At 47.0% G+C, this 25,512-nt stretch overlaps 1 long non-coding RNA gene across 1 annotated transcript; it reads right to left on the bottom strand.

Annotated features, from left to right (window-relative positions):
- Positions 1-1,506: 1,506 nt before the first annotated feature.
- LOC148430762 (uncharacterized) lies at positions 1,507-24,611 on the bottom strand. Its single transcript, XR_015877358.1, has 2 exons — positions 24,523-24,611; positions 1,507-1,756 (listed from the first exon to the last, which is right to left on the bottom strand). It is a non-coding gene; the product is annotated as an uncharacterized LOC148430762 (long non-coding RNA).
- Positions 24,612-25,512: the final 901 nt, after the last annotated feature.

Below are 25,512 nucleotides of genomic sequence, written 5' to 3'. Positions count from 1 at the left end.
ATTATATAGGGGTCAGCTCACCTGCTATATAACCAGTATATATTATATAGGGGCCAGCTCACCTGCTATATAACCAGTATATATTATATAGGGGCCAGCTCACCTGCTATATAACCAGTATATAGTATATAGGGGCCAGCTCCCCTGCTATATAACCAGTATATATTATACAGGGGTCAGCTCACCTGCTATATAACCAGTATATATTATATAGGGGCCAGCTCACCTGCTATATAACCAGTATATATTATATAGGGGCCAGCTCACCTGCTATATAACCAGTATATATATTATATAGGGGTCAGCTCCCCTGCTATATAACCAGTATATTATATAGGGGCCAGCTCACCTGCTATATAACCAGTATATATTACATAGGGGCCAGCTCACCTGCTATATAACCAGTATATAGTATATAGGGGCCAGCTCACCTGCTATATAACCAGTATATAGTATATAGGGGCCAGCTCACCTGCTATATAACCAGTATATAGTATATAGGGGCCAGCTCACCTGCTATATAACCAGTATATAGTATATAGGGGCCAGCTCACCTGCTATATAACCAGTATATATTATATAGGGGTCAGCTCCCCTGCTATATAACCAGTATATATATTATATAGGGGTCAGCTCCCCTGCTATGTAACCAGTATATATATTATATAGGGGTCAGCTCACCTGCTATATAACCAGTATATATATTATATAGGGGCCAGCTCCCCTGCTATATAACCAGTATATATTATATAGGGGCCAGCTCCCCTGCTATATAACCAGTATATATTATATAGGGGCCAGCTCCCCTGCTATATAACCAGTATATATATTATATAGGGGTCAGCTCCCCTGCTATATAACCAGTATATATATTATATAGGGGTCAACTCCCCTGCTATATAACCAGTATATATATTATATAGGGGTCAGCTCACCTGCTATATAACCAGTATATATTATATAGGGGCCAGCTCACCTGCTATATAACCAGTATATATTATATAGGGGCCAGCTCACCTGCTATATAACCAGTATATAGTATATAGGGGCCAGCTCCCCTGCTATATAACCAGTATATATTATACAGGGGTCAGCTCACCTGCTATATAACCAGTATATATTATATAGGGGCCAGCTCACCTGCTATATAACCAGTATATATTATATAGGGGCCAGCTCACCTGCTATATATCCAGTATATATTATATAGGGGCCAGCTCACCTGCTATATAACCATTTTATATTCTATAGGGGCCAGCTCCCCTGCTATATAACCAGTATATATTATACAGGGGTCAGCTCACCTGCTATATAACCAGTATATATTATACAGGGGCCAGCTCACCTGCTATATAACCAGTATATATTATATAGGGGCCAGCTCACCTGCTATATAACCAGTATATATTGTATAGGGTACAGTATAACCAGTATATATTATAAGGGGTACAGTATAACAGATTGGGATATTATATAGGGTACAGTATAACCAGTATAGACACAGAATTAAAGAGAACATTTTTATTAAAAAAAAAGAAAGAAAAAGAGGGTAGATTAATGGCAGTGATTGTTAGAAATGCTGGGCGGGCGAGGGGGCGAGCAGGCGGGCGTGCTGGGGCTGAAGCAGGTGAGATATGAAGAGACTGGCCTATTTATTGGGCCTTATTCTTATTCAGAGTCCAGCTCGTCTTTCACCAGCAGCTTCTTCCCTTTCTTGGGCTTAATCTCATCGCGGCATTTCCGGCATTTCAGAGTCCTGTAGGGGATAAAGAACCAGATAAAGACAATGAGTGGTCTGCGCAGGCTGAATGATGTACGAGACAGAGGACCCCCAGGGAGGTTAGACCACAGGGGATTATAGGACTCCAGGGGATATAGGACCCCTGGGGAGGTTAGATAACAGGGGATTATAGGACTCCGGAGAGTGTGGGAGAGGAAAGGGATATAGGACCCCCGGGGAGGTTAGATAACAGGGGATTATAGGACTCCGGAGAGTGTGGGAGAGGAAAGGGATATAGGACCCCCGGGGAGGTTAGATAACAGGGGATTATAGGACTCCGGAGAGTGTGGGAGAGGAAAGGGATATAGGACCCCCGGGGAGGTTAGATAACAGGGGATTATAGGACTCCGGAGAGTGTGGGAGAGGAAAGGGATATAGGACCCCCGGGGAGGTTAGATAACAGGGGATTATAGGACTCCGGAGAGTGTGGGAGAGGAAAGGGATATAGGACCCCCGGGGAGGTTAGATAACAGGGGATTATAGGACTCCGGAGAGTGTGGGAGAGGAAAGGGATATAGGACCCCTGGGGAGGTTAGATAACAGGGGATTATAGGACTCCGGGGAGTGTGGGAGGGGAAAGGGATATAGGACCCCTGGGGAGGTTAGATAACAGGGGATTATAGGACTCCGGGGAGTCCCAATAGTCTGAAATATCTCCCATCACCGCAGCAGGAACTGCATCCAGACTCTCCCCAAATCACCATCCAGCACCTCACAGACAGTCAGTCAGGATTTCCAATGTACCAGCACATCCCAATGACTTCATTACTAGATATATCTGACTACAACAGGAAAAGTCTGATAGGGATGTACAAGAATGGGAAACGTAGTGGCATAGTGGTTAGTATTCTGGCCTCACAGTACTAAGGTTATGAGCTCAATTCCCAGTCATGGTCAATCTGTTCAGAGTTTGTATATGCTCCCAGTGTACATGTGATATAGTCTGAAGTGAACTAATGAAATATTCTCTGCAGAATACGGGCGCTAAAATATAAGTTCATAAACCAATAAAAAAATGGCCGGAAATTCTCACCGCGAGACATTAATATTAACAGTTGTCACCGTCATTACACAGATACAGTACATTAGTAACACTGGCACACGTACAGTCATTACACAGATACAGTACATCAGTAACACTGGCACACGTACAGTCATTACACAGATACAGTACATCAGTAACACTGGCACACGTAAAGTCATTACACAGATACAGGATACTCATAACACTGGCACACGTACAGTCATTACACAGATACAGGACATTAGTAACACTGGCACACGTACAGTCATTACACAGATACAGGACATCAGTAACACTGGCACACGTACAGTCATTACACAGATACAGGATACTCATAACACTGGCACACGTACAGTCATTACACAGATACAGTACATCAGTAACACTGGCACACGTAAAGTCATTACACAGATACAGGATACTCATAACACTGGCACACGTACAGTCATTACACAGATACAGTACATCAGTAACACTGGCACACGTAAAGTCATTACACAGATACAGGACATCAGTAACACTGGCAAACGTACAGTCATTACACAGATACAGTACATCAGTAACACTGGCACACGTAAAGTCATTACACAGATACAGGATACTCATAACACTGGCACACGTACAGTCATTACACAGATACAGGACATTAGTAACACTGGCACACGTACAGTCATTACACAGATACAGTACATCAGTAACACTGGCACACGTAAAGTCATTACACAGATACAGGATACTCATAACACTGGCACACGTACAGTCATTACACAGATACAGGACATTAGTAACACTGGCACACGTACAGTCATTACACAGATACAGGACATCAGTAACACTGGCACACGTACAGTCATTACACAGATACAGGATACTCATAACACTGGCACACGTACAGTCATTACACAGATACAGTACATCAGTAACACTGGCACACGTAAAGTCATTACACAGATACAGGATACTCATAACACTGGCACACGTACAGTCATTACACAGATACAGTACATCAGTAACACTGGCACACGTAAAGTCATTACACAGATACAGGACATCAGTAACACTGGCACACGTACAGTCATTACACAGATACAGTACATCAGTAACACTGGCACACGTAAAGTCATTACACAGATACAGGATACTCATAACACTGGCACACGTACAGTCATTACACAGATACAGGACATTAGTAACACTAGCACACGTACAGTCATTACACAGATACAGTACATCAGTAACACTGGCACACGTACAGTCATTACACAGATACAGTACATCAGTAACACTGGCACACGTACAGTCATTACACACATACAGTACATCAGTAACACTGGCACACGTACAGTCATTACACAGATACAGTACATTAGTAACACTGGCACACGTACAGTCATTACACAGATACAGTACATCAGTAACACTGGCACACGTACAGTCATTACACAGATACAGTACATCAGTAACACTGGCAAACGTACAGTCATTACACAGATACAGGACATTAGTAACACTGGCAAACGTACAGTCATTACACAGATACAGGACATTAGTAACACTGGCACACGTACAGTCATTACACAGATACAGGATACTCATAACACTGGCACACGTACAGTCATTACACAGACACAGTACATCAGTAACACTGGCACACGTACAGATTATACATACATACGTACAGTCATTACACAGATACAGTACATTAGTAACACTGGCACACGTACAGTCATTACACAGATACAGTACATTAGTAACACTGGCAAACGTACAGTCATTACACAGATACAGTACATTAGTAACACTGGCACACGTACAGTCATTACACAGATACAGTACATCAGTAACACTGGCACACGTACAGTCATTACACAGATACAGTACATTAGTAACACTGGCACACGTACAGTCATTACACACATACAGTACATCAGTAACACTGGCACACGTACAGTCATTACACAGATACAGTACATCAGTAACACTGGCACACGTACAGTCATTACACAGATACAGTACATTAGTAACACTGGCACACGTACAGTCATTACACAGATACAGTACATCAGTAACACTGGCACACGTACAGTCATTACACAGATACAGTACATCAGTAACACTGGCAAACGTACAGTCATTACACAGATACAGTACATCAGTAACACTGGCAAACGTACAGTCATTACACAGATACAGGACATTAGTAACACTGGCAAACGTACAGTCATTACACAGATACAGGACATTAGTAACACTGGCACACGTACAGTCATTACACAGATACAGGATACTCATAACACTGGCACACGTACAGTCATTACACAGACACAGTACATCAGTAACACTGGCACACGTACAGATTATACATACATACGTACAGTCATTACACAGATACAGTACATTAGTAACACTGGCACACGTACAGTCATTACACAGATACAGTACATTAGTAACACTGGCAAACGTACAGTCATTACACAGATACAGTACATTAGTAACACTGGCACACGTACAGTCATTACACAGATACAGTACATTAGTAACACTGGCACACGTACAGTCATTACACAGATACAGTACATCAGTAACACTGGCACATGTACAGTCATTACACAGATACAGTACATTAGTAACACTGGCACACGTAAAGTCATTACACAGATACAGGATACTCATAACACTGGCACACGTACAGTCATTACACAGATACAGGACATTAGTAACACTGGCACACGTACAGTCATTACACAGATACAGTACATCAGTAACACTGGCACACGTACAGTCATTACACATATACAGTACATCAGTAACACTGGCACACGTACAGTCATTACACAGATACAGTACATTAGTAACACTGGCACACGTACAGTCATTACACAGATACAGTACATCAGTAACACTGGCACACGTACAGTCATTACACAGATACAGTACATCAGTAACACTGGCAAACGTACAGTCATTACACAGATACAGGACATTAGTAACACTGGCAAACGTACAGTCATTACACAGATACAGGACATTAGTAACACTGGCACACGTACAGTCATTACACAGATACAGGATACTCATAACACTGGCACACGTACAGTCATTACACAGACACAGTACATCAGTAACACTGGCACACGTACAGATTATACATACATACGTACAGTCATTACACAGATACAGTACATTAGTAACACTGGCACACGTACAGTCATTACACAGATACAGTACATTAGTAACACTGGCAAACGTACAGTCATTACACAGATACAGTACATTAGTAACACTGGCACACGTACAGTCATTACACAGATACAGTACATTAGTAACACTGGCACACGTACAGTCATTACACAGATACAGTACATCAGTAACACTGGCACACGTACAGTCATTACACAGATACAGTACATTAGTAACACTGGCACACGTAAAGTCATTACACAGATACAGGATACTCATAACACTGGCACACGTACAGTCATTACACAGATACAGGACATTAGTAACACTGGCACACGTACAGTCATTACACAGATACAGTACATCAGTAACACTGGCACACGTACAGTCATTACACATATACAGTACATCAGTAACACTGGCACACGTAAAGTCATTACACAGATACAGTACATTAGTAACACTGGCACACGTACAGTCATTACACAGATACAGTACATTAGTAACACTGGCACACGTACAGTCATTACACAGATACAGGATACTCATAACACTGGCACACGTACAGTCATTACACAGATACAGTACATCAGTAACACTGGCACACGTACAGTCATTACACAGATACAGGATACTCATAACACTGGCACACGTACAGTCATTACACAGATACAGTACATCAGTAACACTGGCACACGTACAGTCATTACACAGATACAGGATACTCATAACACTGGCACACGTACAGTCATTACACATATACAGTACATCAGTAACACTGGCACACGTACAGTCATTACACAGATACAGGACATTAGTAACACTGGCACACGTACAGTCATTACACAGATACAGTACATCAGTAACACTGGCACACGTACAGTCATTACACAGATACAGTACATCAGTAACACTGGCACACGTACAGTCATTACACAGATACAGTACATCAGTAACACTGGCACACGTACAGTCATTACACAGATACAGGATACTCATAACACTGGCACACGTACAGTCATTACACAGATACAGGACATTAGTAACACTGGCACACGTACAGTCATTACACAGATACAGTACATCAGTAACACTGGCACACGTACAGTCATTACACAGATACAGTACATCAGTAACACTGGCACACGTACAGTCATTACACAGATACAGTACATCAGTAACACTGGCACACGTACAGTCATTACACAGATACAGTACATCAGTAACACTGGCAAACGTACAGTCATTACACAGATACAGGACATTAGTAACACTGGCACACGTACAGTCATTACACAGATACAGGATACTCATAACACTGGCACACGTACAGTCATTACACAGACACAGTACATCAGTAACACTGGCACACGTACAGTCATTACACAGATACAGTACATTAGTAACACTGGCACACGTACAGTCATTACACAGATACAGTACATCAGTAACACTGGCACACGTACAGATTATACATACATACGTACAGTCATTACACAGATACAGTACATTAGTAACACTGGCACACGTACAGTCATTACACAGATACAGTACATTAGTAACACTGGCACACGTACAGTCATTACACAGATACAGTACATTAGTAACACTGGCACACGTACAGTCATTACACAGATACAGTACATCAGTAACACTGGCACACGTACAGATTATACATACATACGTACAGTCATTACACAGATACAGGATACTCATAACAATGGCACACGTACAGTCATTACACAGATACAGTACATCAGTAACACTGGCACACGTACAGTCATTACACAGATACAGTACATAAGTAACACTGGCACACGTACAGTCATTACACAGATACAGTACATCAGTAACACTGGCACACGTACAGATTATACATACACACGTACAGTCATTACACAGATACAGTACATTAGTAACACTGGCACACGTACAGTCATTACACAGTTACAGGATACTCATAACACTGGCACACGTACAGTCATTACACAGATACAGTACATTAGTAACACTGGCACACGTACAGTCATTACACAGTTACAGGATACTCATAACACTGGCACACGTACAGTCATTACACAGATACAGTACATTAGTAACACTGGCACACGTACAGTCATTACACAGATACAGTACATTAGTAACACTGGCACACATACAGTCATTACACAGATACAGTACATTAGTAACACTGGCACACGGTCATTACACAGATACAGTACATTAGTAACACTGGCACACGTACAGTCATTACACAGATACAGTACATTAGTCATTACTAGGGGTGTGCACCGGCCACTTTTCGTGTTTTGGTTTTGGATCTGGATCTTTCTTCGTGTTTTGGATCTGGATTGGTTTTGCCAAAACCACCCTTCCGTGTTTTGGGTTCTGGGTTTTGTGTTTTGGATCTGTATTTTTTTGAAAAAAAGCATAAAAACAGCTAAAATCACAGAATTTGTAGGTTTTTCTGCTCCTATGCTATTATTAACCTCAATAACCTTAATTTCCACTCATTTCCAGTCTATTCTGAACACCTCACACCTCACAATAGTGTTTTTATGTCCAAAAGGTTGCACCGAGGTAGCTGGATGACTATGCTAAGCGACACGAGTGGGCGGCACAAACACGTGACCCATCTAGGAGTGACACTGCAGTGGCAGGCAGGATGGCAGTTAGAAAAACTAGGCCCCAAACTGTACATAATGCAAAGAAAAAAAGAGGTGCAAGATGGAATTGTCCTTGGGCCCTCCCACCCACCCTTATGTTGTATAAACAGGACATGCACACTTTAACAAATCAATCATTTCAGCGCCAGGGTCTGCCACACAACTGTGGCTGAAATGATTGGTTCGTTTGGGCCCCCACAAAACAAGCTGGCAATTAATGTGTCCCTGCACAAACTGGCTCTACGGAGGCAAGATGTCATCCTCATCCTCCTCATCCACCGATTCCTCACCCTCTTCAGTGTGTACATCCTCATCCTCACAAAGTATTAACTCGTCCCCACTTGAATCCACCACCACAGGTCCCTCTGTACCTTCTGGAGGCTGGTCTCCCTGGAAGAGCTGATAATTCATTTTGATGAACATCATCTTCTCCACATTCTGTGGAAGCAACCTCCTACGCCTTTCGCTGACAAGGTTCCCGGCTGCACTAAACACTCTTTCGGAGTACACACTGGAGGGGGGGCAACTCAGGTAAAATAGAGCCAGTTTGTACAGGGGCCTCCAAATTGCCTCTTTTTCCTGCCAGTACAGGTATGGACTGTCTGACATGCCTACTTGGATGCTGTCACCGATGTAATCCTCCACCATTCTGTCAATGGTGACAGTATCATATGCAGTGACAGTAGACATGTCAGAAATTGTTGCCAGGTCCTTCAGTCCGGACCAGATGTCCAAACTTGGTCCTGCCTGCCCTGCATCACCGCCAGCGGGTTGCTTAGGATACCTAAGTTTTTTCCTGGCAGCCCCAGTTGCGGGAGAAAATGAAGAAGGAGCCGTTGACGTGTCACGTTCCGCTTCAGCTGACAGTGTGTTCACCAGCAGGTCTTTGCACCTCTGCAGGCTTGTGTCGGCCGGAAAGAGAGACACCACATAGGCTTTAAACCTAGGATCGAGCACGGTGGCCAAAATGTAGTGGTCTGATTTCAACAGATTGACCACCCTGGAATCCTGGCAAAGCGAATGAAGGGCTTCATCCACAAGTCCCACATGCCGAGCGGAATCGCTCCGTCTTAGCTCCTCCTTCACTTTCTCCAGCTGCTTCTGCAAAAGCCTGATGAGGGGAATGACCTGACTCAAGCTGGCAGTGTCTGAACTGACTTCACGTGTGGCAAGTTCGAAGGGCTGAAGAACCTTGCACAACACGGAAATCATTCTCCACTGCGCTTGAGTCAGGTGCATACCCCCTCCTTTGCCTATGTCATAGGTGGATGTATAGGCTTGTATGGCCTTTTGCTGCTCCTCCATCCTCTGAAGCATATAGAGGGTTGAGTTCCACCGCGTCACAACCTCTTGCTTCAGGTGATGGCGGGGCAGGTTCAAGAGTGTTTGCTGGCGCTCCAGTCTTCGGCACGCAGTCGCTGAATGGCGAAAGTGGCCAGAAATTTTTCGGGCCACCCAAAGCGTCTCCTGCACGCCCCTGTCGCTTTTCAGAAAATTCTGCACCACCAAGTTTATTGTGTGAGCAAAACATGGGACGTGCTGGAATTTGCCCAGATGTAATGCCCGCACAATATTGGTGGCGTTGTCAGATATCACAAATCCCCAGGAGAGTCTAAGTGGGGTAAGCCACTGGGCGATGATTTCCCTCAGTTTCTCTAAGAGGTTGTCGGCGGTGTGCCTCTTACTGAAACCGGTGATACACAGCGTAGCCTGCCTTGTAACGAGCTGGCGTTTCTGAGATGCTGCTACTGGTGACGCTGCTGCTGTTGCTGCGTAAGGTGATACATCTACCCAGTGGGCTGTCACAGTCATATAGTCCTTAGTCTGCCCTGTTCCACTTGTCCACATGTCCGTGGTTAAGTGGACATTGTGTACAACGGCATTTTTCAGGACACTGAGGACACTTTTTCTGACGTTTCTGTACAGTCTCGGTATCGCCTGCCTAGTGAAGTGGAATCTAGACGGGATTTGGAACCGGGGACACACTACCTCCATCAATTGTCTAAATCCCACTGCACTAATGGCGGATACCGGACGCACGTCTAACACCAACATAGCAGTCAAGGCCTCAGTTATACGTTTTGCTTCAGGATGACTGCTGTCGTACTTCATCCTCCTCGCTAAGGACTGTTGGAGGGTCAATTGTTTAGTAAAAGTAGTGGTGTTCCTACTTCCTCTCTGGGATGATGAACGACTCCCAGCAGCAACAGCAGCAGCGGCAGCAGTAGGCGTAGCAATGCAGGATCCTCCGGAGGAATCCCGGATAGGAGAGTCAGTCATGCCAGTGATATGGCCTGCAGGACTACTTCCGATCCTGACTAAGGAGGAAATTGACGAGGAGGGAGTTGACGGTGTGGTTTGCAGGCGCTTGGATACAACAGGACAACGGGATTTAGGTGTCCCTGGACTGCTTACGGTCTGAGCCAAAGTTTCTGAACTTGACAGTAACTTTTTATGAACGCGCTGCAGGTGCCGTATAAGGGAGGATGTTCCTAGGTGGTTGACGTCCCTACCCCTACTTATTTCACCTTTACATATGGTACATATGGCAAGACAGTTGTTGTCCGGATTTGGATAGAAATATTGCCAGACCAAAGAGGTGGAATGTTTGGTCTTCTGCCCAGGCATGACCGTGATGGGCTTTTTCATCCCACGGACAACAACTGTCTCCCCCGGAGCCTGATTTAAACAAACCACATCACCATCAGAATCCTCCTCGCCAACTTCCTCCTCAGCGCCAGCTACACCAGTATCCTCATCCTGTTGTACTTCAACAGTGACATCTTCAATTTGCATATCAGCAAGTGGACTGTGGGTGCTCCTTTCAGCACTTGCAGGGGGCGTGCAAATGGTGGAAAGAGCCACCTCTTCCCGTCCAGTGCTGGGAAGGTCAGGCATCGCAACCACCACCACACTTGGACTCTCTTTGGGGATTTGTGATATCTTCTTAGAAAGCACAGTTCTTCGCTGTGCTTTTGCCAGCTTAACTCTTTTGATTTTTTTAGTGGGAGGAGGGCTTCCATCGTCATGTGAAGCTGAACCACTAGTCATGAACATACTAGGGATCGACCTTAGCCGTTCCTTGCCACTCCGTGTCGTAAATGGCATATTGGCAAGTTTACGTTTCTCTTCAGCTGATTTAAATGTCTTTTTCAAGGTCATTTTCCTGAACTTTGCCATTTGGGATTGTATGTGCCCTCTACTATGACATTGGGCATCGGCCTTGGCAGACGACGTTGATGGCATGTTATCGTCTATGTCATGACTAGTGGCAGCAGCTTCAGCACTAGGAGGAAGTGGTTCTTGATCTTTCTCTATTTTATTTTTATCGGAGAAAGTTTGGTCCTCCATTTATGTTATATCGATTTGATATATACGTGCGGCTAAACACAGAAAATAAATTTTTTTTTGGTTCGGACTGGAGTGTACTTTGTGGGTTACAGCACCCTTTAACGGTCAAGCCAGCCGGCCCTTTACTTATGACACAGGCGCACTCTTGGCACTACTTTGTTGATGCACGTGCGGCTACTGCGCACACAATTCACAAACACAGAAAATAATTTTTTTTTAGGTTTGGACTGGAGTGTACTTTCGGGGGTTACAGCACCCTTAACGGTCAAGCCAGCCGGCCCTTTACTTATGACACAGGCGCACGCTTGGCACTACTTTGTTGATGCACGTGCGGCTACTGCGCACACAATTCACAAACACAGAAAATAATTTTTTTTTTGGTTTGGACTGGAGTGTACTTTCGGGGGTTACAGCACCCTTAACGGTCAAGCCAGCCGGCCCTTTACTTATGACACAGGCGCACTCTTGGCACTACTTTGTTGATGCACGTGCGGCTACTGCGCACACAATTCACAAACACAGAAAATAATTTTTTTTTGGTTAGGACTGGAGTGTACTTTCGGGGGTTACAGCACCCTTTAACGGTCAAGCCAGCCGGCCCTTTACTTATGACACAGGCGCACGCTTGGCACTACTTTGTTGATGCACGTGCGGCTACTGCGCACACAATTCACAAACACAGAAAATAATTTTTTTTTTGGTTTGGACTGGAGTGTACTTTCGGGGGTTACAGCACCCTTAACGGTCAAGCCAGCCGGCCCTTTACTTATGACACAGGCGCACGCTTGGCACTACTTTGTTGATGCACGTGCGGCTACTGCGCACACAATTCACAAACACAGAAAATAATTTTTTTTTTGGTTTGGACTGGAGTGTACTTTGGGGGTTACAGCACCCTTAACGGTCAAGCCAGCCGGCCCTTTACTTATGACACAGGCGCACTCTTGGCACTACTTTGTTGATGCACGTGCGGCTACTGCGCACACAATTCACAAACACAGAAAATAATTTTTTTTTGGTTAGGACTGGAGTGTACTTTCGGGGGTTACAGCACCCTTTAACGGTCAAGCCAGCCGGCCCTTTACTTATGACACAGGCGCACGCTTGGCACTACTTTGTTGATGCACGTGCGGCTACTGCGCACACAATTCACAAACACAGAAAATAATTTTTTTTTTGGTTTGGACTGGAGTGTACTTTCGGGGGTTACAGCACCCTTAACGGTCAAGCCAGCCGGCCCTTTACTTATGACACAGGCGCACGCTTGGCACTACTTTGTTGATGCACGTGCGGCTACTGCGCACACAATTCACAAACACAGAAAATAATTTTTTTTTTGGTTTGGACTGGAGTGTACTTTGGGGGTTACAGCACCCTTTAACGGTCAAGCCAGCCGGCCCTTTACTTATGACACAGGCGCACGCTTGGCACTACTTTGTTGATGCACGTGCGACTACTGCGCACACAATTCACAAACACAGAAAATAATTTTTTTTTTGGTTTGGACTGGAGTGTACTTTCGGGGGTTACAGCACCCTTAACGGTCAAGCCAGCCGGCCCTTTACTTATGACACAGGCGCACGCTTGGCACTACTTTGTTGATGCACGTGCGGCTACTGCGCACACAATTCACAAACACAGAAAATAATTTTTTTTTTGGTTTGGACTGGAGTGTACTTTCGGGGGTTACAGCACCCTTAACGGTCAAGCCAGCCGGCCCTTTACTTATGACACAGGCGCACGCTTGGCACTACTTTGTTGATGCACGTGCGGCTACTGCGCACACAATTCACAAACACAGAAAATAATTTTTTTTTTGGTTTGGACTGGAGTGTACTTTGGGGGTTACAGCACCCTTTAACGGTCAAGCCAGCCGGCCCTTTACTTATGACACAGGCGCACGCTTGGCACTACTTTGTTGATGCACGTGCGACTACTGCGCACACAATTCACAAACACAGAAAATAATATTTTTTTTGGTTTGGACTGGAGTGTACTTTCGGGGGTTACAGCACCCTTAACGGTCAAGCCAGCCGGCCCTTTACTTATGACACAGGCGCACGCTTGGCACTACTTTGTTGATGCACGTGCGGCTACTGCGCACACAATTCACAAACACAGAAAATAATTTTTTTTTTGGTTTGGACTGGAGTGTACTTTCGGGGGTTACAGCACCCTTAACGGTCAAGCCAGCCGGCCCTTTACTTATGACACAGGCGCACGCTTGGCACTACTTTGTTGATGCACGTGCGGCTACTGCGCACACAATTCACAAACACAGAAAATAATTTTTTTTTTGTTTGGACTGGAGTGTACTTTCGGGGGTTACAGCACCCTTAACGGTCAAGCCAGCCGGCCCTTTACTTATGACACAGGCGCACGCTTGGCACTACTTTGTTGATGCACGTGCGGCTACTGCGCACACAATTCACAAACACAGAAAATATATTATTTTTTTAGCACTTGGGGGGAGCACCCCTGATGGACAGAGCACCCCCTGGACAACACTACAGCACTCCTTTAGGACTGGGACACTGCACAGGACTTTGGAGTGGACACAGCCCCTATGGAGAACTGACTGCACAACACAGTCCAGCCAGCCCCTATGGACTTTGAAGTAGTGGACACAGCCCCTATTAACAACAGCAGCACAGCACAACACAGCCAGCCCCTATGGACTTTGAAGTAGTGGACAACAGCAGCACTACACTACACTACACTACACTACACAGCCCTAACTCCCACCCTCCCTCTTCACTGTCCACAGCCGAGTGAGAAAATGGCGCCGACGTGTGTACCTTATATAGGATCCAAAACCCGCGAGACTCGGAAGGCGGGAAGATGACGTTTTGCCTCGATTTCAGATCCGAGTCAGGCGGGAAAAGTCGAGCCTGACTCGGATCGGACTCGGATCGGGGGGGCTCGGGGGGGTTCGGATTTCAGAAATCCGAACCCGCTCACCCCTAGTCATTACACAGATAAAGTACATCAGTAACACTAGCACACGTACAGTCATTACACAGATACAGTACATCAGTAACACTGGCACACGTACAGTCATTACACAGATACAGTACATTAGTAACACTGGCACACGTACAGTCATTACACAGATACAGTACATTAGTAACACTGGCAAACGTACAGTCATTACACAGATACAGTACATTAGTAACACTGGCACACGTACAGTCATTACACAGATACAGTACATTAGTAACACTGGCAAACGTACAGTCATTACACAGATACAGGACATTAGTAACACTGGCACACATACAGTCATTACACAGATACAGTACATTAGTAACACTGGCACACGTACAGTCATTACACAGATACAGTACATTAGTAACACTGGCACACGTACAGTCATTACACAGATACAGTACATTAGTAACACTGGCACACGGTCATTACACAGATACAGTACATTAGTAACACTGGCACACGTACAGTCATTACACAGATACAGTACATTAGTCATTACACAGATAAAGTACATCAGTAACACTAGCACACGTACAGTCATTACACAGATACAGTACATCAGTAACACTGGCACACGTACAGTCATTACACAGATACAGTACATTAGTAACACTGGCACACGTACAGTCATTACACAGATACAGTACATCAGTAACACTGGCACACGTACAGTCATTACACAGATACAGTACATCAGTAACACTAGCACACGTACAGTCATTACACAGATACAGTACATTAGTAACACTGGCAAACGTACAGTCATTACACAGATACAGGACATTAGTAACACTGGCACACGTACAGTCATTACACAGATACAGTACATCAGTAACACTGGCACACGTACAGTCATTACACAGATACAGTACATAAGTAACACTGGCACACGTACAGTCATTACACAGACACAGTACATCAGTAACACTGGCACACGTACAGTCATTACACAGATACAGTACATCAGTAACACTGGCACACGTACAGTACATCAGTAACACTGGCACACGTACAGTCATTACACAGATACAGTACATCAGTAACACTGGCACACGTACAGTCATTACACAGATACAGTACATCAGTAACACTAGCACACGTACAGTCATTACACAGATACAGTACATTAGTAACACTGGCAAACGTACAGTCATTACACAGATACAGGACATTAGTAACACTGGCACACGTACAGTCATTACACAGATACAGTACATCAGTAACACTGGCACACGTACAGTCATTACACAGATACAGTACATAAGTAACACTGGCACACGTACAGTCATTACACAGACACAGTACATCAGTAACACTGGCACACGTACAGTCATTACACAGATACAGTACATCAGTAACACTGGCACACGTACAGATTATACATACATACGTACAGTCATTACACAGATACAGTACATTAGTAACACTGGCACACGTACAGTCATTACACAGATACAGTACATTAGTAACACTGGCACACGTACAGTCATTACACAGATACAGTACATTAGTAACACTGGCACACGTACAGTCATTACACAGATACAGTACATCAGTAACACTGGCACACGTACAGATTATACATACATACGTACAGTCATTACACAGATACAGGATACTCATAACAATGGCACACGTACAGTCATTACACAGATACAGTACATCAGTAACACTGGCACACGTACAGTCATTACACAGATACAGTACATCAGTAACACTGGCACACGTACAGTCATTACACAGATACAGTACATCAGTAACACTGGCACACGTACAGATTATACATACACACGTACAGTCATTACACAGATACAGTACATTAGTAACACTGGCACACGTACAGTCATTACACAGTTACAGGATACTCATAACACTGGCACACGTACAGTCATTACACAGATACAGTACATTAGTAACACTGGCACACGTACAGATTATACATACACACGTACAGTCATTACACAGATACAGTACATTAGTAACACTGGCACACGTACAGTCATTACACAGATACAGTACATTAGTAACACTGGCACACGTACAGTCATTACACAGTTACAGGATACTCATAACACTGGCACACGTACAGTCATTACACAGATACAGTACATTAGTAACACTGGCACACGTACAGATTATACATACACACGTACAGTCATTACACAGATACAGTACATTAGTAACACTGGCACACGTACAGTCATTACACAGATACAGTACATTAGTAACACTGGCACACGTACAGTCATTACACAGTTACAGGATACTCATAACACTGGCACACGTACAGTCATTACACAGATAACAAGATATATGGTAAGAACTTACCTTTGTTATCTCTGTTTCTACGAAGTCCATAGGGTCCACAGGGTTGACCTTGGGGTACAGCTGGATCTGGCTCCACGGGCACCACGCAGTTAAAGCTTTGCTGCTCCCAGGATGCTTTTGGGTCTGTCCTCCTCTATACCCCGCCCCCGAGCCACAGGCACATCAGTTGGTAAGCAGCCAAGGCCGGAGGAGGAGACTAAACAGAGAGAAGGAAGACTGGAACACACAAGAAACCATACTCACAGAAATGGGAGACGGAAAACCGGTGACCAACCACACAGCCCATATGAAGCCAGGTGCGTCAGGGCGGGCGCCCTGTGGACTTCGTAGAAACAAAGATAACAAAGGTAAGTTCTTACCATCTCTCTTGTTTTCTACTTCAGGGTCCATAGGGGTCCACAGGGTTGACCTTGGGGATGTCCCAAAGCAGTTCAACTAAGGGGACGCTCCTGTGCAGAAAGGAGAACCCGGCACCCAAAGGATGCATCCTGAGAGGCGAAGGTGTCAAACGCATAAAACCTCAAAAACGTCTGAATTGAAGACCAAGTGGCCGCCTTACACAGCTGAACAGCAGAGGCGCCACGTCTAGCAGCCCAAGAGGGACCCACAGAACGAGTGGAATGAGCCTTAACAGAGGCTGGCACAGGTAAACCCTCCTGTGCATAAGCCTCACAAATAACTGAACAAAGCCAACGGGCTAACGTTTGTTTGTTGGCAGGCCAATCCCTCTTGTGAAAACCGAAGAGGACAAACAATGAATCAGACTTCCTAACCGAAGCAGTCCGGTCCACATAGACTCTAAGTGCCCGGACTACATCTAAGGAAGTCTCACCAGCTGAAAGATCAGGTGACTGAAAAGCTGGCACAACAAGTTCCTGATTAATGTGAAACTTTGAGACCACTTTAGGCAAAAACTCAGGACGAGTGCGGAGCACCGCTCTGTCCTGGTGAAAAATCAGAAAAGGAGGGCGACAGGAAAGCGCCCCCAATTCTGACACCCTCCTGGCAGAAGCAATCGCCAGGAGAAAAACGGTCTTACACGTCAGCCACTTGAGTTCCACTAATTCAAGAGGCTCAAAAGGAGGACCCTGCAGGACCCGTAGCACCACCGCCAAGTCCCTAGGAGCCACAGGAGGCTGGATCCTGAGAACACCTTGGAAAAAGGTGGTAACATCTGGCAGTGTAGCAATCAGTCGTTGGAACCACACGGACAAAGCAGACACATGAACCTTCAGAGAGGCAAGGCGTATGACGAGGTCCAAACCTGATTGAGGAAATTCCAAGATTCAAGAAACTCGGAACACCTGAGGATCATAGCTTCTGGACTCGCACCACTGAAAGTAAGTGTGCCACACCCTGTGGTAAATCCGTGCGGAAGCAGGCTAGCGTGCCTGGGCATGGTACCAATAACCGAACTGGAGAAGCCCCGAGACCTCAAGACTGCTGTCTCAAGAGCCACGCCGTCATAGACAGCCGACCCAGATCCGGGTAAAGGCAGGGCCCTTGAGACAACAGGTCCTGACGCTAAGGAAGAAGGTACGGAGCGTCGATGGAGAGGCTCCGCAGATCGGAGTACCAAGGACGTCTGGGCCATGCCGGAGCCACCAGCACGAGCGTGCCGCCGTCCTGCTTGAATTTCCGCAGGACCCGAGGAAGTAGGGATATCGGAGGAAATAGATACGCCAGGTGAAACGTCCATTTCACCCACAGCGCGTCCACCAGACATGCGCCTGCGTCTCTTGTCCTTGACCCGTAAATGGGCAAATTGTGATTGTGACGGGAGGCCATCAAGTCCAGCTCCGGCAGCCCCCATCTGTCCACGTGTAGCTGAAACACCTCTGGGTGAAGCGACCATTCCCCGGGATGCACGTCGTGACGGCAGAGGAAGTCCGCCTCCCAATTGAGGACTCCGGGGATGAAGACCGCCGAGATCACTGGAATGTGGCACTCTGCCCAAGCAAGGATACGAGACACCACCGACATCGCTGCCCGCTGTTCCTCCTTGGTGGTTGATATATGCCACCGTGGTGGCGTTGTCGGACTGCACCTGAACCGTCCTTCCGTGAAGAGCGGGGCCGGACGACTGCAGGGCCCTGTATACTGCCCACAGTTCCAGGATGTTGATGGGGAGAAGTGCTTCTTCCGCGGACCAACGACCCTGAAACGACAATGAGCCGGTCACTGCCCCCCAACCCCGGAGACTGGCATCAGTCGTGAGCAGGACCCAGTCCGGGATCCAAAAGGGGCGCCCCTCGACCAGATGAGCTGTCTGAAGCCACCAAGCCAAAGACTGCCGAACCTCCGGGGACAACACCAGCATCTGAGAGCGGATCCGGTGAGGTAACCCATTCCATTCCGATAGAATCAGCCCCTGCAGGAGCCGGGAATGGAACTGGGCAAATTCCACCATGTCGAATGTCGACACCATGGACCCCAGAACTTTCATAGTCGAATGGACCGACAGGCGGCAACTGCTCAGGCAACGGTGTATCCGCAGCTGTAGGGAGGAGACCTTCTCCGGAGTCAGGAAGATCCTTTGCTGACGAGAATCCAGCAGGGCTCCCAAATGAACCATTCGCTGTGATGGAATCAGGGAGGACTTTCTCCAATTTATCAACCACCCGTGCGCTTGCAGGCAAGTGATCGTCAGGTTGAGATGTTGAAGCAGTACCTCCGGGGAGCTCGCCAGCAACAGGAGATCGTCCAGATACGTCAGCAGCCGTACATTCTGGTTCCGAAGATGTGCGGCCATGGCTGCCATAACCTTTGTGAATACCCTTGGTGCCGTGGAGAGGCCAAAGGGTAGCGCCCGGAACTGATAATGATGCTGAAGGATAGCGAACCTCAGATACCGCTGGTGCGAAGGTGCTATCGGAACATGGAGGTAGGCGTCCTCGATATCCAGGGACACCATGTAATCCCCAGGTTCCATCGCCAGATTGATGGAACGTAACGTTTCCATCCTGAATTTGGGAACTCTGAGGAACTTGTTCAGAGACTTCAAATTGAGGATAGGGCGACGAGAACCATTGGGTTTCTGCACCAGAAACAGAGTAGAATAGTACCCCGTCCCTCGTTGTGATTGAGGAACGGGAACAATGACCCCTGCTTTCAGCAAGGACTCTATAGCCTCCTGAATCTGTAAAGCCTTGGTCTTGTCCTGAGAAGGGCTCGTGCAGAAAAACTGGTGGGGCGGTCTGTGCCGAAAAGACAGTGCGTACCCCTGGGAGACCACTTTCTGAACCCAGGCATCCGTGGTGGTATTGTGCCAGCACTGGGCAAATAGAAGAAGTCGGCCTCCCACTCTGGGGTCCCCCAGAGGGAGGCCCGTCCCATCAGGCAGAAGGTTTATCTTCCTGTTTGGAAGAAGGGCGCCTGGCACTCCAGGCCTGATTCTTGGGCTTAGAGGCGGCCTTGGTCGCCGACTGCCTCGGGAAGGAATGACCTTTGGCATTGCCCTGAACCCGAAAGGACCGAAAGGCAGAGCTCTGTACCTTGGTAGGTGCAGAAGCCGAGGAGAGGAAGGCTGATTTAGACTTAGCCAGAGTATCCACTATTTTGTCCAAGTCTGGACCAAAAAGCAACTCTCCATTAAAAGGTAAGGCCTCCAGGCCCTTTTTGGAGTCTGCGTCAGCTCTCCAAGACCTCAGCCACAAGGACCGACGCGCCGACACAGCTGCAGCCGACACCCTAGAGGTCAGCAGGCTTGCATCCAACGATGCTTCCCTAATGTAGGAAGCCGCATCCCTCATTTGTCCTATCAACGCTCTCTGGATCTCCGGAGCATCTTCCGGAAAGGTATTCTCCAAAGCGTTGGCCCAGCTCTCGATGGCCTTAGCCACCCAAGAGATGGCCATGGACGGACGGGCCACAGCCCCACAGAGAGAGTAGATAGACTTTAAACAAGTCTCCACTTTCCTGTCCGTGGGATCCTTCAGTGAGGAGATAGACGGTAAAGGCAACGTAGCGCTTTTAATTAAGCGGGTGACATGGGAATCCACCGCAGGCGGAGTTTTCCATTTCCTGCAATGAGCCTCAGGAAAAGGATAGTTGGAAGCCCACCGTTTCTGCAAAGGATGACCCGCACCGCCCTAACCAATGCAGGCACATTAATGGAGGACTTAGCCTCCACCTCCTGGGCCCGGGATCCGAGTCAGAGTCCTCATGGATTTCTCCGTCATCCGAAGACACGGTCGTGTCCGTGAACTATGCCGCCAGTGAAGCCGGAACGGGTCGCTTGGACGCCTTTGGGGGCGAATCACTGTGCAACATTGACTGAAAAGCCGATGACGAGGCCGCCAGGCTCTGAACAGAGCTGGAGAGGACATCCACCCAGGGAGGGGGGTACCGTCTGAGGATACCCCTGAAAGGGTACCATTGACTGCTGCGTCACCGTGGGAGACTGCACGTATACAGGCAATCCCGCATAAGCACCCACAGTATGAGACCCGGGAGGAGACTGCACCAGATGCGTAACACCCGGGGAACAGGGGATGGTAGGCTGGGGCAACGCCCTAGAAGGGACCGCAGGCGGGACCGCAAGCCGGTCCGCGATCGACGCCAGCACTTGTGTAAACATCGCCCAAAGAGGATCCTGCGCCACCGGAGGTTTAGAGGGACCAGGTACCAGCTGGCACCGTCCGCACAGACCGTCCTGAGACAAATCCGCCCCGTCAACCCCTGCCGAACAGCGCCGGCAGGAAAGCAACACAGGAGCCTCGGAGCGCTCATTCTCCTCATCAGACATGACACAATAACTTTGCAATAAGAATGTATCACTGAAAAGAGGTAAGGCGTATAACACCTGCACACTCCCAAATATGCAACCCAAACAGCCCACAATATGGTACTGAGGAGCACACCGCAGTATGTGACGGACCTCACAAATACGCAGATCTATATAAGTGAGGTACACAGAAAGAACACCCCTCCCCCACGCACCTGCGGGCCGTAGGAGAAGGAAAGGGATAGGTATAAGCTGAGAGTAAGTAGAAATAAGCACAGACAGCAGCTCTAGCAATAGTCACATACCATGCAGAGAAGTTATACTCACTGCACCTTCAGCTACAATCACCCTCCCAGATTCAGTGTCTTGGAGGGCTATAGCGCTGCAAACACTGTCCTGATCAGGGGAGAGGTACGCAGGGGGACCGGTCCACTGTATACCGCCTGGGAGCTCTGCGATGCTGCCTGAGGAAGATGGCCGCCGGAGAGCTCTGAGGAGGAGTGGCAGAGAGATAACAGCCCAGTGGCGCCAGCACGCATGAGAGAAGGTGCGCTGGGCTGAGGGGAGGAGCCGCTAAACCAGGGAAGGCTGCCTCCCCTGGCTAGTGATTAACCCCAGGGACGCTGGTCCCTTCCAGCAATTATTCCCTGGTGGACCAGCGGTCATGTGGGGTATTCCATTGCAGGGGGAGCCCGCCGCTACTAGCGCCGCCGGTCTGTCGCCAGAGACCGGCGGCTGAAGACTACATTAGTTCCCCCGCGCAAAGCGCTGCACGCGGCTTACCTGGCCCCATGCATCCGGCAGCAGTCAGTGGGAGGTCCCGGAGCCACGCTAGTACTGACTCCGGGGTCCCGCTGCGATCCCCGGATCAGTACTGGCATCGCAGCGCCAGCGGGGGTGTAGGAGCGGCAGCGTGGACGTCCAGATGGACAGTCTGATGCTGCCGCTCTGAAGAGTAAAAATAAATAAAATCTTCTTTTAAAAATAAAAATAAAGCTTAGGGGCTGCTTATGCAGCCCCACTGCCCAGGGTGACCCGACTCCGGCCGGACACCAACTAAAACTGAGGTGCCTGTGGCTCGGGGGCGGGGTATAGAGGAGGACGGACCCAAGTGCATCCTGGGAGCAGCAAAAGCTTCAACTGCGTGGTGCCCGTGTATCCAGATCCAGCTATACCCCAAGGTCAACCCTGTGGACCCCCTATGGACCCTGAAGTAGAAACAGTACATTAGTAACACTGGCACACGTACAGTCATTACACATATACAGTACATTAGTAACACTGGCACACGTACAGTCATTACACAGATACAGGACATCAGTAACACTGGCACACGTACAGTCATTACACAGACAGTACATTAGTAACACTGGCACACGTACAGTCATTACACAGATACAGTACATTAGTAACACTGGCACACGTACAGTCATTACACAGACAGTACATTAGTAACACTGGCACACGTACAGTCATTACACAGATACAGTACATTAGTAACACTGGCACACGTACAGTCATTACACAGATACAGTACATTAGTAACAATGGCACACGTACAGTCATTACACAGATACAGTACATTAGTAACAATGGCACACGTACAGTCATTACACAGATACAGTACATTAGTAACACTGGCACACGTACAGTCATTACACAGATACAGTACATCAGTAACACTGGCACACGTACAGTCATTACACAGATACAGTACATTAGTAACACTGGCACACGTACAGTCATTACACAGATACAGTACATCAGTAACACTGGCACACGTACAGTCATTACACAGATACAGTACATTAGTAACACTGGCACACGTACAGTCATTACACAGATACAGTACATTAGTAACACTGGCACACGTACAGTCATTACACATATACAGTACATCAGTAACACTGGCACACGTACAGTCATTACACAGATACAGTACATCAGTAACACTAGCACACGTACAGTCATTACACAGATACAGGACATCAGTAACACTGGCACACGTACAGTCATTACACAGATACAGGACATCAGTAACACTGGCACACGTACAGTCATTACACAGATGCAGTACATTAGTAACACTGGCACACGTACAGTCATTACACAGATACAGTACATTAGTAACACTGGCACACGTACAGTCATTACACAGATACAGTACATTAGTAACACTGGCACACGTACAGTCATTACACATATACAGTACATCAGTAACACTGGCACACGTACAGTCATTACACAGATACAGTACATCAGTAACACTAGCACACGTACAGTCATTACACAGATACAGGACATCAGTAACACTGGCACACGTACAGTCATTACACAGATACAGGACATCAGTAACACTGGCACACGTACAGTCATTACACAGATGCAGTACATTAGTAACACTGGCAAACGTACAGATTATACATACATACGTACAGTCATTACACAGATAACAAGATATATGGTAAGAACTTACCTTTGTTATCTCTTTTTCTACGAAGGCCATAGGGTCCACAGGGTTGACCTTGGGGTATAGCTTGGATCTGGATCCACGGGCACCATACAGTCAAAGCTTTAGCTCCCAGGATGCACTTGTGTCCTCCTCTATACCCCGCCCCCGAGCCACAGTCACCTCAGTTGGTAAGTAGCCTAGGCCGAAGGAGGAGACTAAACAGAGAGAAGGAAGACTGGAACACACAAGAAACCATACTCAGAGAAATGGGAGACGGAAACACCAGTGACCAGCCACACAGCCCATTTGAAGCCAGGTGCGTCAGGGCGGGCGCCCTGTGGACCCTATGGACTTCGTAGAAACAAAGATAACAAAGGTAAGTTCTTACCATATCTCTTGTTTTCTACTTCAGGGTCCATAGGGGGTCCACAGGGTTGACCTTGGGGATGTCCCAAAGCAGTTCAACTAAGGGCGGGGACGCTCCTGTGCTGAAAGGAGAACCCGGCGCCCAAAGGATGCATCCTGAGAGGCAAAGGTGTCAATCGCATAAAACCTCAAAAATGTCTGAATTGAAGACCAAGTGGCTGCCTTACACAGCTGAACAGCGGAGGCACCACGTCTAGCAGCCCAAGAAGGGCCTACAGACCGAGTGGAATGAGCCTTAACCGAGGCTGGAACAGGCAAACGTTCCTGTATATAAGCCTCCCTAATAACAGAACAAAGCCAACAGGCTAAAGTTTGTTTGTTGGCAGGTCAACCCCTCTTATGGAAACCAAAGAGGATGAACAACGAATCGGACTTCCTAACAAAGGCCGTCTGTTCAACATAAATTCTGAGAGCCCGGACCACGTCCGGCGAAGCCTCGCCAGCCGGAAGACCCGGAGCCTGAAAAGCTGGTACCACAAGTTCCTGATTTATGTGGAACTTAGAAACCACTTTAGGCAAAAACTCAGGACGGGTGCGAAGCACAGCCCTGTCCTGACGAAAAATCAGGAAGGGGGGGCTACAGGAAAG

Source organism: Taudactylus pleione, unplaced genomic scaffold, assembly GCF_031769625.1.
Source record: "Taudactylus pleione unplaced genomic scaffold, aTauple2 ptg003256l, whole genome shotgun sequence".
Lineage (NCBI taxonomy): Eukaryota > Metazoa > Chordata > Amphibia > Anura > Myobatrachidae > Taudactylus > Taudactylus pleione.
The sequence above is the reverse complement of the archived record's forward strand: the minus strand, read 5'-3'. Positions and strand labels throughout refer to the sequence as shown.